The sequence below is a fragment of the Dermacentor andersoni genome, unplaced genomic scaffold (assembly GCF_023375885.2).
Source record: "Dermacentor andersoni unplaced genomic scaffold, qqDerAnde1_hic_scaffold ctg00000772.1, whole genome shotgun sequence".
NCBI classification, from domain to species: Eukaryota; Metazoa; Arthropoda; class Arachnida; order Ixodida; family Ixodidae; genus Dermacentor; species Dermacentor andersoni.
In genome coordinates this window covers 2,501-15,000 of record NW_027315450.1, presented here as the reverse complement: position 1 = coordinate 15,000, position 12,500 = coordinate 2,501, and the positions used below count along the sequence as shown (strand labels likewise).

Here is a 12,500-nt window from a genome sequence, read left to right as displayed (position 1 = left end):
GAGGGGCATGAACTGTAGACAGTGCACGCTTTCTCATTTATCCAATCGCTCGCAAACACATTGCATTGCTAGTCTACAGTGGCAATACAAAGTGACGTTTCACCATGCACGTCGAAGTTCATTACCAGTACCGCGCCAGCATCGACCGGCCGGCGAAGCGACGAGCTCAGCAGCGCATGCGCAAGGCCCGACACCACCCCAACCGAGCTTCCCTGCTTATCGGAGAGAACAAGTGCGCGTGAACACGGGCGCGTCTGAGTATCTGGATTTAAAAAAAAAAAAAGAAAACAAAGAAAGCGTTTCCGAGATATTGACAAAGACAAGTGGTCGCGGTCGCTCTGAATCTTATCGTATTATAGAAAACGTGGGAAGGCGGCGCTTCCTCGAGGGTCAGAAAGTACAATCGTCGAACTAGGTGGCAAGTGGAGTACATCCTTTTTCTTGGAACGGTTTGCAATTGACTGCTTGAATGTGCCGACCACGCGTCGCGGGTCGCGTATAGAGCCAACCGTTGGCAAGCACGCGTCTAGCGTAGCAGCAGAACCGATCGCGGTTGCGATAACCCATCGTTGGCAGCGAAAAAGAAAAACACCCACACGCAGTTTGTAGCAATAACCGTACAAATCAATGTGGTTTTAAATATAGCTTCACTGGTCACCCAAGAAGGGCACCGAAACTTTCTCATGACGCACACCGCTGTAGTCCACAAAGAACAAAGCGCACAAAATAGATATGATACAGCCGCACCGCATTATTTCGTGTTTTCAGCATTTCATTACTTTCGTGTGCATGCGCGCTAGGGCCACGCAGGCCAGGAGTAAAAGGCACGAAAAGAAAAAAAAAAAAAAAAATGATACGCAATCCTAAGCTTTGACTTGACTGCTGTGGCACTCGCATTTGTGTTCTTTACCTTAGGCGAACGCAATGCGCAAACTGAACTGGAATTTCCAATAATGGAAATTCCTGTTTGGCTCATATTTGCGTTTTTCGCCCGAGCAAGCGCTTCACTGCACTACGCTTTGCCCCTTCAACGTGGCTACACTGCCCGGCAGGCGTGTTCTGCGTAGGGCCGAACCTGCAGGCAAAAAGCATGGGCGCCGCCATCTTGTTGAGAGCGGCGCCAGGGACACAATCGCGCCTAGCTCATTGAGTTTTCCCCCAAAACTGAAAAAAATTTGACTTCATTAAACGAGAAAGATGCCACGAGTGCCCCAACAAAAAGCTTTGAGGATTACCGAAGGGTAACTGAGGGCGACGCAACGGGCTCTGGAAAGAAGGATGATGGGTGTGGCGTCACGGGGGGATCGGAATAGAGCAGATTGGGGTGTGCGAGAAGAAACGCTCGTTAATGACACCAAAGTTTAAACCAGGAAAAACAAATGGGCATGCGCAGGGCATGCAATCTGGGGGGAAGATAACCGGTGGCCATTAAGGGTTACAGACTGAATTCCAAGAGGAGGGAAGCGTAGCAGGGGGTGGCAGAAAGTTAGGAGGGCAGATTAGATTAGGGACTACATGGCGACAATCGGCACCTGACCGGGGTACTTGGAGGATCATGGCAGATGCCTTTGCCCTGCAGTGGGCGTAGCCAGGATGATGATGATGATGATGTTCATGATGAAAAGGTAGCAACAGGTCTTCGTAACATACAGGTTAGAAAGATGAGGCACCTTTTAACCCTTGAATATATTTCGCCACATTTGGGCATACGACAAGTTTGTTTTCGAGGCGCTCGGTCCCACTGCTGCGAAAATGTGTACACAAAGGCTGCACAGTAGTTGCCAGAAATCGGGCACTCTATTTTTCTTTCATAGGGAATCTTTCTTCCACTTGGGCAGCGGATTTCGGCGGCAGGGCGAGCTTGCGTGGCCGCGGTGGTTTACGGATCCAAGCGATAGTGAACTCCAAAATCCAGTGTTGGCTTTGAGTGGGATTCATATTGATTGCGAACCCCACGGCTAATCCTACCCCCCATCCCCCCAAGTGGCTCTTTACAGGAGACAATCATTCAGAGACATCGGACAAATAGGAATTCTGGTTCTTTCTTTTGCTTTCATTAATTTTTCTCGAAGCCCATAACTAGAAATTTGCTGGAGCGGCTGTCCCATTTGCGACGCAACAAGTGCGACGCTACACACAGATGGAGTGGCAGTTTAATTACTCTCGTGGTCCGCGAACCGGCATCGTTGCGTGTAGTATAGGAATGGTGCGTGTCAAGTCACTGCTCGCGTTGAGCTTGTGCTCTTCATTTTGATTGAATGAAGTCTCACCTAAGTGAGCGGGGCCGATCCCGGAGGTAGTGCAATACCGGGCCGACCTGCGGCGGAGGTGAAGCAGGCTTCAAGCACTCCGCCAACTTCCAAAAATAGGTTTAATATCGTGGGTCCATATAGAACCCGTATCAGATATTAAGCTGATAAGAACAGATACTACACTTTGATCTTAGCCAAAAGGCCGAGAAGCGATGTCCTTCACTTCACTTCATTGTACTACTGCCTTGTGGGCGCCCTGCCGACATGGGTAACCTCAGCAACAGCGTGGGCAATATTATAAAATTCAGCCTGTGTACAGACTCAACGCTCCCTATCTCACGGATGAACTCGCAACGCCTCAGTCTTTCGCTGTTAACGAAACGCTGTCGCGTAGAAACGAGACCCGAGTGCAAGCTTGCTTGTAACGCGAAACCAACCAAGGCAACCTCGTAGAAAACGGAACAGGCGAGCGGAAAAAAACGCGCCAGGGGAATGCTTACTTCCGTCTGAATGCGACCGCTCAAGGTGACCTTCCTTGAGGGCTTCGTTTCAAGCCCGTGTGCAATTGTAATATACTACGCGCATTTCCTTCATTTCTTTTTATTTACCGCAAGGCCCACTGAAAATTTTGATACGGCACAGGCCGGGACGGATCGCAACGTGTCGAATCGACCGGTAGAATTAGGTAGCATGCCCCATGTACGAAGACGAGCAACATAGAAGTGAATGACAAAATAAATATAGAAAACGCTGCACACTCCTTCCCACCGGAAACATAGAGGGGAGAAAGATCGCCATCTGAAACACAGGCATTGTAAAAAAAAAAAAAAAAGTGCTACCTCATCATCTTTACCATTACCGTGTGTGTGTATGTATATATGCATGTGTGTGTGTGTGTGTGTGTGTGTGTGTTTGTGTATTTATATATATATATATATATATATACGCACACATGCTAGCATAGCTTAAACGCAGCTGGAAAGCTCAGCCTTGCACAAGAACCACCCCCTGTCGCAAACCCCTTTGAAACATTCAAATGGGAAACACGAGTACAGCGAGGTCGTTCGAACCTGGCGCCAAAACGCATTAGCGCCATCTGTGTACGGAACTAGGAAAACCTGCGGACTTTGCAATACAGAAAGAAAGGTAGATGGCGCGAGCTAACGCTCCATTGCATACTAAGAACGAGAGTTAGTGAATAATGGCAGAAACGTCTTGGGAAGAGAAAAAAAAAAAAAAAAAACGCGCAACAGTTGTTGGCTTGTGCAAGCACTCTATGTTACAGCGATTAAAGAGCATAGCATCTTCTACAACAGCAGCTACAAAAAGAAGAAGAACGTGAGAGAGGGAGAGACACAGGCGTGTTTCTTTGGAATGCAGAGCATGCAGCACATACTATAAAGTGCCAAAGAGACGGGGAAAGCAGATGGCGCGAAGGTGTATGTCCTCAAAGCTTGAAAGCAATTTCTAAATTACAACATGTACCGAAGTCCACCTACTCTCATCAGGTTGCTCCCGCCTCCAGTTGCGTTTAAAGTGAAATTACAGTCGCCTCAAAGGCAGACAGAGAGAGAGTGAAAATAGGTACACTTGCTTCGCGCAGCTGCAGCCGTTCAAATTTTACAGCAAGAGCACTCCCGAAAGCACAAAGTCCGCTGCCGCCTGGGCGCAATGCGCTCGCTTCAGTAAATTGCCGTGCTGGCCTCGGCAACCAAGAGGTGTAGTGCGGCAGACTGCTGCATTGTAGCACACCGGAAACCGTGCAGACGTAAGCGATCGCCTCGACATCGCTGCGAGCGCTCGAAGAGACAAAGTCCGAAACCACGTGTGCCGGGGCGGTGCGAGCGCGACGCCTTTGACGCAACTTTTGCGTACAAGCCGCCGCACCGCCACGACGGAATCGCTGGCATCCCGCACGCAGCTGCATTGTGTCACGCCGGCAATCGTTGAAACACCACGCAGTCGTCGGCGTCGGCCCCGACATGGTTGCGAGCGCTGGAAGAGACAAAGTCCGAAACCGCGTGTGCCGGGGCGGCGCGAGCGCGACGCCTTTGACGCAACTTTTGCGTACAAGCCGCCGCACGGCCACGACGGAGCCGGTGTCACCCTGCAGAGGGCTGCACTATAGCACGCCGGGAACCGGCAAAGAACCGCGCAGACGTCGTCGTTGGCCGCGGCGTTGCCGCGAGCACGCGAAGAGACAAAGTCCGAAACGACGTCAGCCGGGGCGTCGAGCACGCCGCCCGCACTGTTCGCACGCGTGCTCGGAAATGGCGAAGGGGCCGCGCTAGCGTGCCTTGAATCGGTGAGCGGCGGTACCGCGGCGATCGCCAGAGCTCGAATCCGCCCTGCAAAAGCCAAATATTGGCGCTCGGCTCGGCGCAGTACGCCGCCGCGTCGCACGAGTACGGCCCCATGGAGGTCTGGGCACTTATCGCTGCTACTGTAAGGGGCCGTACGGCCCCGGCCGACATTGTACCGTAGTGCGATTTTCGGCTTGCGCGTGCTCGTGGCGTAGTCCGCGCACCGTTCCGACGTCGACAATCGTGCCCACGACTACGCGAGCGCTGGAAGAGACAAAGTCCGAAACCGCGTGTGCCGGGGCGGCGCGAGCGCGACGCCTTTGACGCAACTTTTGCGTACAAGCCGCCGCACGGACACGACGGAATCGCTGGCATCCCGCACGCAGCTGCATTGTGTCACGCCGGCAATCGTTGAAACACCACGCAGTCGTCGGCGTCGGCCCCGACATGGTTGCGAGCGCTGGAAGAGACAAAGTCCGAAACCGCGTGTGCCGGGGCGGCGCGAGCGCGACGCCTTTGACGCAACTTTTGCGTACAAGCCGCCGCACGGCCACGACGGAGCCGGTGTCACCCTGCAGAGGGCTGCACTATAGCACGCCGGGAACCGGCAAAGAACCGCGCAGACGTCGTCGTTGGCCGCGGCGTTGCCGCGAGCACGCGAAGAGACAAAGTCCGAAACGACGTCAGCCGGGGCGTCGAGCACGCCGCCCGCACTGTTCGCACGCGTGCTCGGAAATGGCGAAGGGGCCGCGCTAGCGTGCCTTGAATCGGTGAGCGGCGGTACCGCGGCGATCGCCAGAGCTCGAATCCGCCCTGCAAAAGCCAAATATTGGCGCTCGGCTCGGCGCAGTACGCGGCCGCGTCGCACGAGTACGGCCCCATGGAGGTCTGGGCACTTATCGCTGCTACTGTAAGGGGCCGTACGGCCCCGGCCGACATTGTACCGTAGTGCGATTTTCGGCTTGCGCGTGCTCGTGGCGTAGTCCGCGCACCGTTCCGACGTCGACAATCGTGCCCACGACTACGCGAGCGCTGGAAGAGACAAAGTCCGAAACCGCGTGTGCCGGGGCGGCGCGAGAGCGCGACGCCTTTGACGCAACTTTTGCGTACAAGCCGCCGCACGGCCACGACGGAGCCGGTGTCACCCTGCAGAGGGCTGCACTATAGCACGCCGGGAACCGGCAAAGAACCGCGCAGACGTCGTCGTTGGCCGCGGCGTTGCCGCGAGCACGCGAAGAGACAAAGTCCGAAACGACGTCAGCCGGGGCGTCGAGCACGCCGCCCGCACTGTTCGCACGCGTGCTCGGAAATGGCGAAGGGGCCGCGCTAGCGTGCCTTGAATCGGTGAGCGGCGGTACCGCGGCAATCGCCAGAGCTCGAATCCGCCCTGCAAAAGCCAAATATTGGCGCTCGGCTCGGCGCAGTACGCCGCCGCGTCGCACGAGTACGGCCCCATGGAGGTCTGGGCACTTATCGCTGCTACTGTAAGGGGCCGTAGGGCCCCGGCCGACATTGTACCGTAGTGCGATTTTCGTCTTGCGCGTGCTCGTGGCGGTGTCCGCGCACCGTTCCGAAGTCGACAATCGTGCCCACGACTACGCGAGCGCTGGAAGAGACAAAGTCCGAAACCGCGTGTGCCGGGGCGGCGCGAGCGCGACGCCTTTGACGCAACTTTTGCGTACAAGCCGCCGCACGGCCACGACGGAGCCGGTGTCACCCTGCAGAGGGCTGCACTATAGCACGCCGGGAACCGGCAAAGAACCGCGCAGACGTCGTCGTTGGCCGCGGCGTTGCCGCGAGCACGCGAAGAGACAAAGTCCGAAACGACGTCAGCCGGGGCGTCGAGCACGCCGCCCGCACTGTTCGCACTCGTGCTCGGAAATGGCGAAGGGGCCGTGCTAGCGTGCCTCGAATCGATCGGCCGGGGGCCCCGTAGGGCGACAGAAAGGCAATTGTGCAGGAAACCGTACTGGCCATTAGCGAGAAATTGCCGTTCGCGCATTCGGTAGACGCGCTGCGCTTTCACGACTTCGGCATTGTGCTGCCGACGTAAGCTTTCAATCTTGCTCGCGGCGTTACGAGGCGGCACGATTTTCGCCAAACGCTCGTCGAAAGTGGCACGAGTACGGCCCCATGGAGGTCTGGGTACTTATCGCTGCTATTATATGGGGGTCCCAGAGAGCAGTCGCCCCCAAAGCGACCTGGGTGTTTGATATGCGGCGGGCTTCGTGCCCGTCAAGCGTGTCCCCGGTATCGCTCCCGTGGATCCCACAGCTGACGTCTGCAGCCTCATCCGCTTGATGCGTTAGGGGCTGGTTGTCGGACGACGCTTTTTCCACGATATCGAAGTGTGTTCCGCATCGTCCTCGGACGAATCAAATACGAAAGCGCCGAAGGCGCGGGCGTGACCCGTCGCCTAGCGGCTTTGCCGTCTCGGCTACGTTGCAAGTGTCGGTCGGTCCACCAGTGCTGCGGGCTCGAGAGAAACCGCAAGCCGCGATCGAGTCGACACAACCGGTCTATCGAGAATGTTGCGTGCTTCTTGCCGCGTGGCGATACCCGGCCCTGCGGGGAGGGCGCCGTAGCGAGCTCGAACGCCGTCGTCTCGGACTGTGCAAAGTGCTACCCTTTGCGAGAACGAAGCGTGTTGGGGCGCCTGAAGGTGGCCTCGGCATCGCAAAAACGGCGTCCGGCCTGCTTGAAAGGCTGGACGCGCAGTTGAACGATTACCTGGTTGATCCTGCCAGTAATCATATGCTTGTCTCAAAGATTAAGCCATGCATGTCTAAGTACATGCCGAAATAAGGCGAAACCGCGAATGGCTCATTAAATCAGTTATGGTTCCTTAGATCGTTTCTTCCTACTTGGATAACTGTGGCAATTCTAGAGCTAATACATGCAGTGAGCCTGAAGCCCTTTGGGCGACGGGTGCTTTTATTAGACCAAGATCGATCGGGTTTCGGCCCGTATTGTGTGGTGACTCTGGATAACTTTGTGCTGATCGCATGGCCACGAGCCGGCGACGTTTCTTTCAAGTGTCTGCCTTATCAACTTTCGATGGTAGGTTACTTGCTTACCATGGTTGTTACGGGTAACGGAGAATCAGGGTTCGATTCCGGAGAGGGAGCCTGAGAAACGGCTACCACATCCAAGGAAGGCAGCAGGCGCGCAAATTACCCACTCCCGGCACGGGGAGGTAGTGACGAAAAATAACAATACGGGACTCTTTTGAGGCCCCGTAATTGAAATGAGTACACTCTAAATCCTTTAACGAGGATCAATTGGAGGGCAAGTCTGGTGCCAGCAGCCGCGGTAATTCCAGCTCCAATAGCGTATACTAAAGCTGCTGCGGTTAAAAAGCTCGTAGTTGGATCTCAGTTCCAGACGAGTAGTGCATCTACCCGATGCGACGGCTCGGACTGAACATCATGCCGGTCCTTTCTTGGTGCACTTCATTGTGTGCCTCGAGAAGGCCGGTGCTTTTACTTTGAAAAAATTAGAGTGCTCAACGCAGGCGAGTCGCCTGAATAAACTTGCATGGAATAATAGAACAAGACCTCGTTTCTGTTCTGTTGGTTTTTGGAATACGAGGTAATGATTAAGAGGGACAGACGGGGGCATTCGTATTGCGGCGCTAGAGGTGAAATTCTTGGACCGTCGCAAGACGAACTACTGCGAAAGCATTTGCCAAGAATGTTTTCTTTGATCAAGAACGAAAGTCAGAGGTTCGAAGGCGATCAGATACCGCCCTAGTTCTGACCATAAACGATGCCAACCAGCGATCCGCCTGAGTTACTCAAATGACTCGGCGGGCAGCTTCCGGGAAACCAAAGTGTTTGGGTTCCGGGGGAAGTATGGTTGCAAAGCTGAAACTTAAAGGAATTGACGGAAGGGCACCACCAGGAGTGGAGCCTGCGGCTTAATTTGACTCAACACGGGAAAACTTACCCGGCCCGGACACTGGGAGGATTGACAGATTGAGAGCTCTTTCTTGATTCGGTGGATGGTGGTGCATGGCCGTTCTTAGTTGGTGGAGCGATTTGTCTGGTTAATTCCGATAACGAACGAGACTCTAGCCTATTAAATAGGTGCGGGGTTCCCAGCACCTTACAACCTTCTTAGAGGGACAAGCGGCTCCTAGCCGCACGAAACAGAGCAATAACAGGTCTGTGATGCCCTTAGATGTCCGGGGCCGCACGCGCGCTACACTGAAGGAAGCAGCGTGTCTTTATCCCTGTCTGAAAGGACTGGGTAACCCGTGGAACTTCTTTCGTGATTGGGATAGGGGCTTGCAATTGTTCCCCTTGAACGAGGAATTCCCAGTAAGCGCGAGTCATAAGCTCGCGTTGATTACGTCCCTGCCCTTTGTACACACCGCCCGTCGCTACTACCGATTGAATGATTTAGTGAGGTCTTCGGACCGATGTCCGGCGCGGCCTTTCGGTTGCGCCGGTCTGTTGGAAAGATGACCAAACTTGATCATTTAGAGGAAGTAAAAGTCGTAACAAGGTTTCCGTAGGTGAACCTGCGGAAGGATCATTACCGGATTGTGAAGGGTGGCGAGCGCCATTGTTTCTACCCCGTGTGGGTGAAGCAGCTCGCTGCGCCCGACGCTTTCCGCCGCTGGCCCCGCTTGGACGCGGGGACGGCTATACCCGAACATGCCGGGGACTGCCTGAATTTTGAGGGGCGCCCCGTGCCAAATTTGTTGCGCCCAGTGGACGCCGGCTGCAACCTTGGACGGTTGGCTTGGCCGCGCCCGCGGGTAGAAACGGCGTAACGCACACTGGGTGGGCTTTCTGTCCGCTTTGGCGCTCTTGCGCGGAATGGGAGTAAGACGACCCGACCTGCTGCTTTGCCCAGTACGAGGGGAACGGCGAAGCGTGCGGTCGGTCAAGGAACTGACGGTCGAGAGCTAATGCCGCTGCCGCTTAGTACACACACGGAACCGTGGTGCGAGCGCTCTCCCGTCCTCCGCGGCAAACGCTGCCGAGTCTGAAAAGGCTGGCGGCTGCCGGTCGCTTCCTGCGGCGAGTATGGAGTAACGACCCGACTTTGTTGCCACCCAAGTACTAAAGGAACGGTGTGGCGCTCGGTCGGTCATGGAACTGTCGGTATGAGGGTGCGGCTGCCAAGTACGGAAGGAACCGTGGCCTAAAGTGCTCTCCCGTCCTCCGCGGCAAATGCCACCGAGTCCGAAAGGGCCGGAGGCTGCCGGTCGGCTCCTGCTCGTGACGCGCGAGGTGTCGAGATCGCGGTTTAATGCGACGACGTCTGCAGGCTATTCGCCCGCCGCCGAGGGAAAGGCGGCGTTGCTGCGAAGTACCGAAGGAAACGCGGCTTTGCTACGTCGGAAGCGTTCTGCGGTTAGCGGACTTGTGCGCTTTGGGAAGGCGCCGCACGTCGAAAGAGGAAGTACGGACAGACGAGGGACTGTAGTCCCGGTTTCGAACGCACTTGCGGCCAGGCCCTTGCTGGCTTCGTCTTCCGCCTCAAGTAGACTTGTTGTGGCGCCGGCGCAGGGAGCCGTCCCTGGCACTGGCCGAGTGGTTTTGGAGAGCTGCGCGAGTACGCGCGCCGGGCTCTTGTCTTTCGTCTCAAGTAGGCTGTTGGATCAACAGCGGTTATGCTGCGGCGATCTGCCGATGCGAAAGTGTGTGTGTGTTTGAGGCCCTTCTATGAACCTACTGCTGACTGAAGCGAAGCACGTCGATGGGGGTGAAGCCCTGCCCGTGGCCGTGTAGCCGTTAAAGACTCCACAGCGGCTTAGCCCTAATCATGGCTCTGTCGCTCTTTGCAATTTTTAGTGGAGCGATGTGAACGTGCACACGAGACACACGGGTCCGGTGGATGGTTGGCAGGTAAAACCGGCTTCGAGTGCGCGCAAACGGCATAAGGTGCCTCGAGGGCAAGCGAGGAAGGCGTGGGCGCAAAACACACGCGCGAGTAGCAGGAGTGGAGTGCCATTAGGCTTTCAGCTGCTGAGACGCGGCCGCCGAAAGAGCGAGACTGGAGGAGCGCACGCCGAAAGGCGCTCTTCGAAACCACACACAGGGAGACGCCACGTGCCTAAAACCCTGGTTGTACTGTACTGAATTGAACAAACTATTTTTCACGACTCTAAGCGGTGGATCACTCGGTTCTCGGGTCGATGAAGAACGCAGCCAGCTGCGAGACTTGGTGTGAATTGCAGGACACACTGAGCACTGATTCTTTGAACGCACATTGCGGCCTTGGGTCTTCCCTTGGCTTCGTCTGTCTGAGGGTCGGATCACATATCAAGAGAGACTTCGGCGCACAGGGAACGTGCGTCCGTCGACTCGTTTTGACCGCGTCGGCATCATGGACAGTACGTTGAGCGCTAAAGCCACGCGCCAGCGGCCTCACGAGAGGGAGACGGTGGCAAACCGTTGTGCCAATTCTTCGAAAAGACGGAAACGAGGCAATACTACTGCAGCGTGACGAGTGCGCGCCTCTAGTAAGACCGCCGCAGGATGGAGTCGGATACCTGCAGGGAAAGAGCGGTCCAAGCACGAGGCGCGAACGTCTGTTGCCATGTAGCGCGCACGTTTGCGAGAGAGTCGGAAGCGCACGCTTGCGTGCACGGAAAACGTGGGAATGAAACGCCGGCCGATTCCCGCGCCGTGCGCAAAGCCAGCGCGATCGCAATTTGCGCTGTTTGCCTTCGAAGTACGTCGAGCTCCAGAGCTGGTCGCTCGTTCACGTCACCGCAGCTGTGTGGGCGCCCTTCCGGGCTTCGTCGCAGGAATGGGAATCGGCAGATTCTTGCGAGGAGCGGGGAGGAGAAGGGTGGCCCCCGAAAGCGGTTCGACGCGACAGCGCCGTCTGCGAGCGAGAAGAGTCACGGCACGGCGGAGAATTGCCGCGAAACGGAAAATGTCTCCTTCGAGAGCGTGGGTGCCCCGTTGGCGGAGCTGAAGCGTTCCGTCGTAGTCCGCCGTCGGTCCAAGTGCTTCGCAGTCTCTGTCCCCTAAAGACTGGGCCACTCCAGTTGGGGCAGGGGCGACGCTACACGAGACGATGCCTCCCGCCAGGTTTTAGTCGCCCCTGCGGTGCCCGCTGAAGCGGCGCGCTGCTAAGGCGATCTTTGCCTCGGTGGTGTTTGGGCTTCAGACACGGTCGCTTACCACGCAACTGCTCGTGCGCCGCACGCGCGCAGGCGGTTCACCGCCTGCCAGCCTCGTCTATAAGTAGCTCCGTGTTGGGCGAAGGACGTGGTAGGGCGTCGCACTCGGTTGGCGCTGGGTTTTCGAACGTGTCGAGTCCTTTTCGGCATACCGCTCGTATGACGCACGCGCGCAGGCGTTGTGCCGCCTGCCAGCCTCGTCCGTAAGGACGTGGCAGGGCGTCGTACTCGGTCGTGCTGGAATGGGCGAAAGCGATGTATCCGTTGTCGACCTCAGATCAGGCGAGACAACCCGCTGAATTTAAGCATATCACTAAGCGGAGGAAAAGAAACCAACAGGGATTCCCCGAGTAGCTGCGAGCGAAACGGGACCGAGCCCAGCACCGAATCCCCCGTCCTTGCAGGCGGTCGGGAAATGTGGTGTATGGGAGGCGACGTTCTCGGGTGTTTGCGACGGTGCAAGTCCCCCTGACAGGGGCTTGTCCCAGAGTGGGTGCCAGGCCCGTCTCCGCCGTTGCGCGCCCGGGATGAAGCCTCCCGTGAGTCGGGTTGCTTGAGAGTGCAGCCCTAAGTGGGTGGTAAACTCCATCTAAGGCTAAATACGACCGAGAGACCGATAGTTCACAAGTACCGTGAGGGAAAGTTGAAAAGAACTTTGAAGAGAGAGTTCAAGAGTACGTGAAACCGCTTAGAGTAAAACGGGTGGGCCCTCGAAGCTCGAAAGCGGTGGGATTCAGTCTCCGGAAGACCGCGGAGCCGGCGGCGTCGGGTAAACGGCCCCCTTCGGGGGGCTGTTCC

At 56.4% G+C, this 12,500-nt stretch overlaps 3 non-coding genes and 1 pseudogene across 3 annotated transcripts; 3 read left to right on the top strand and 1 right to left on the bottom strand.

The window, feature by feature from the left end:
• Positions 1–2,274: 2,274 nt before the first annotated feature.
• LOC140214983 (U2 spliceosomal RNA) lies at positions 2,275–2,466 on the bottom strand. Its single transcript, XR_011891905.1, has one exon. It is a non-coding gene; the product is annotated as a U2 spliceosomal RNA (small nuclear RNA).
• A 4,816-nt stretch (positions 2,467–7,282) lies between these two features.
• Positions 7,283–9,097, top strand: LOC140214984 (small subunit ribosomal RNA). The gene has a single exon (XR_011891906.1). It is a non-coding gene; the product is annotated as a small subunit ribosomal RNA (ribosomal RNA).
• Positions 9,098–10,671: 1,574 nt separating this feature from the next.
• Positions 10,672–10,824, top strand: LOC140214979 (5.8S ribosomal RNA). Its single transcript, XR_011891902.1, has one exon. It is a non-coding gene; the product is annotated as a 5.8S ribosomal RNA (ribosomal RNA).
• Positions 10,825–11,970: 1,146 nt separating this feature from the next.
• The window catches only part of LOC140214981 (large subunit ribosomal RNA), a pseudogene marked incomplete at its 3' end in the record, with an annotated part of 3,030 nt that continues 2,500 nt past the window's right edge, over positions 11,971–12,500 (top strand).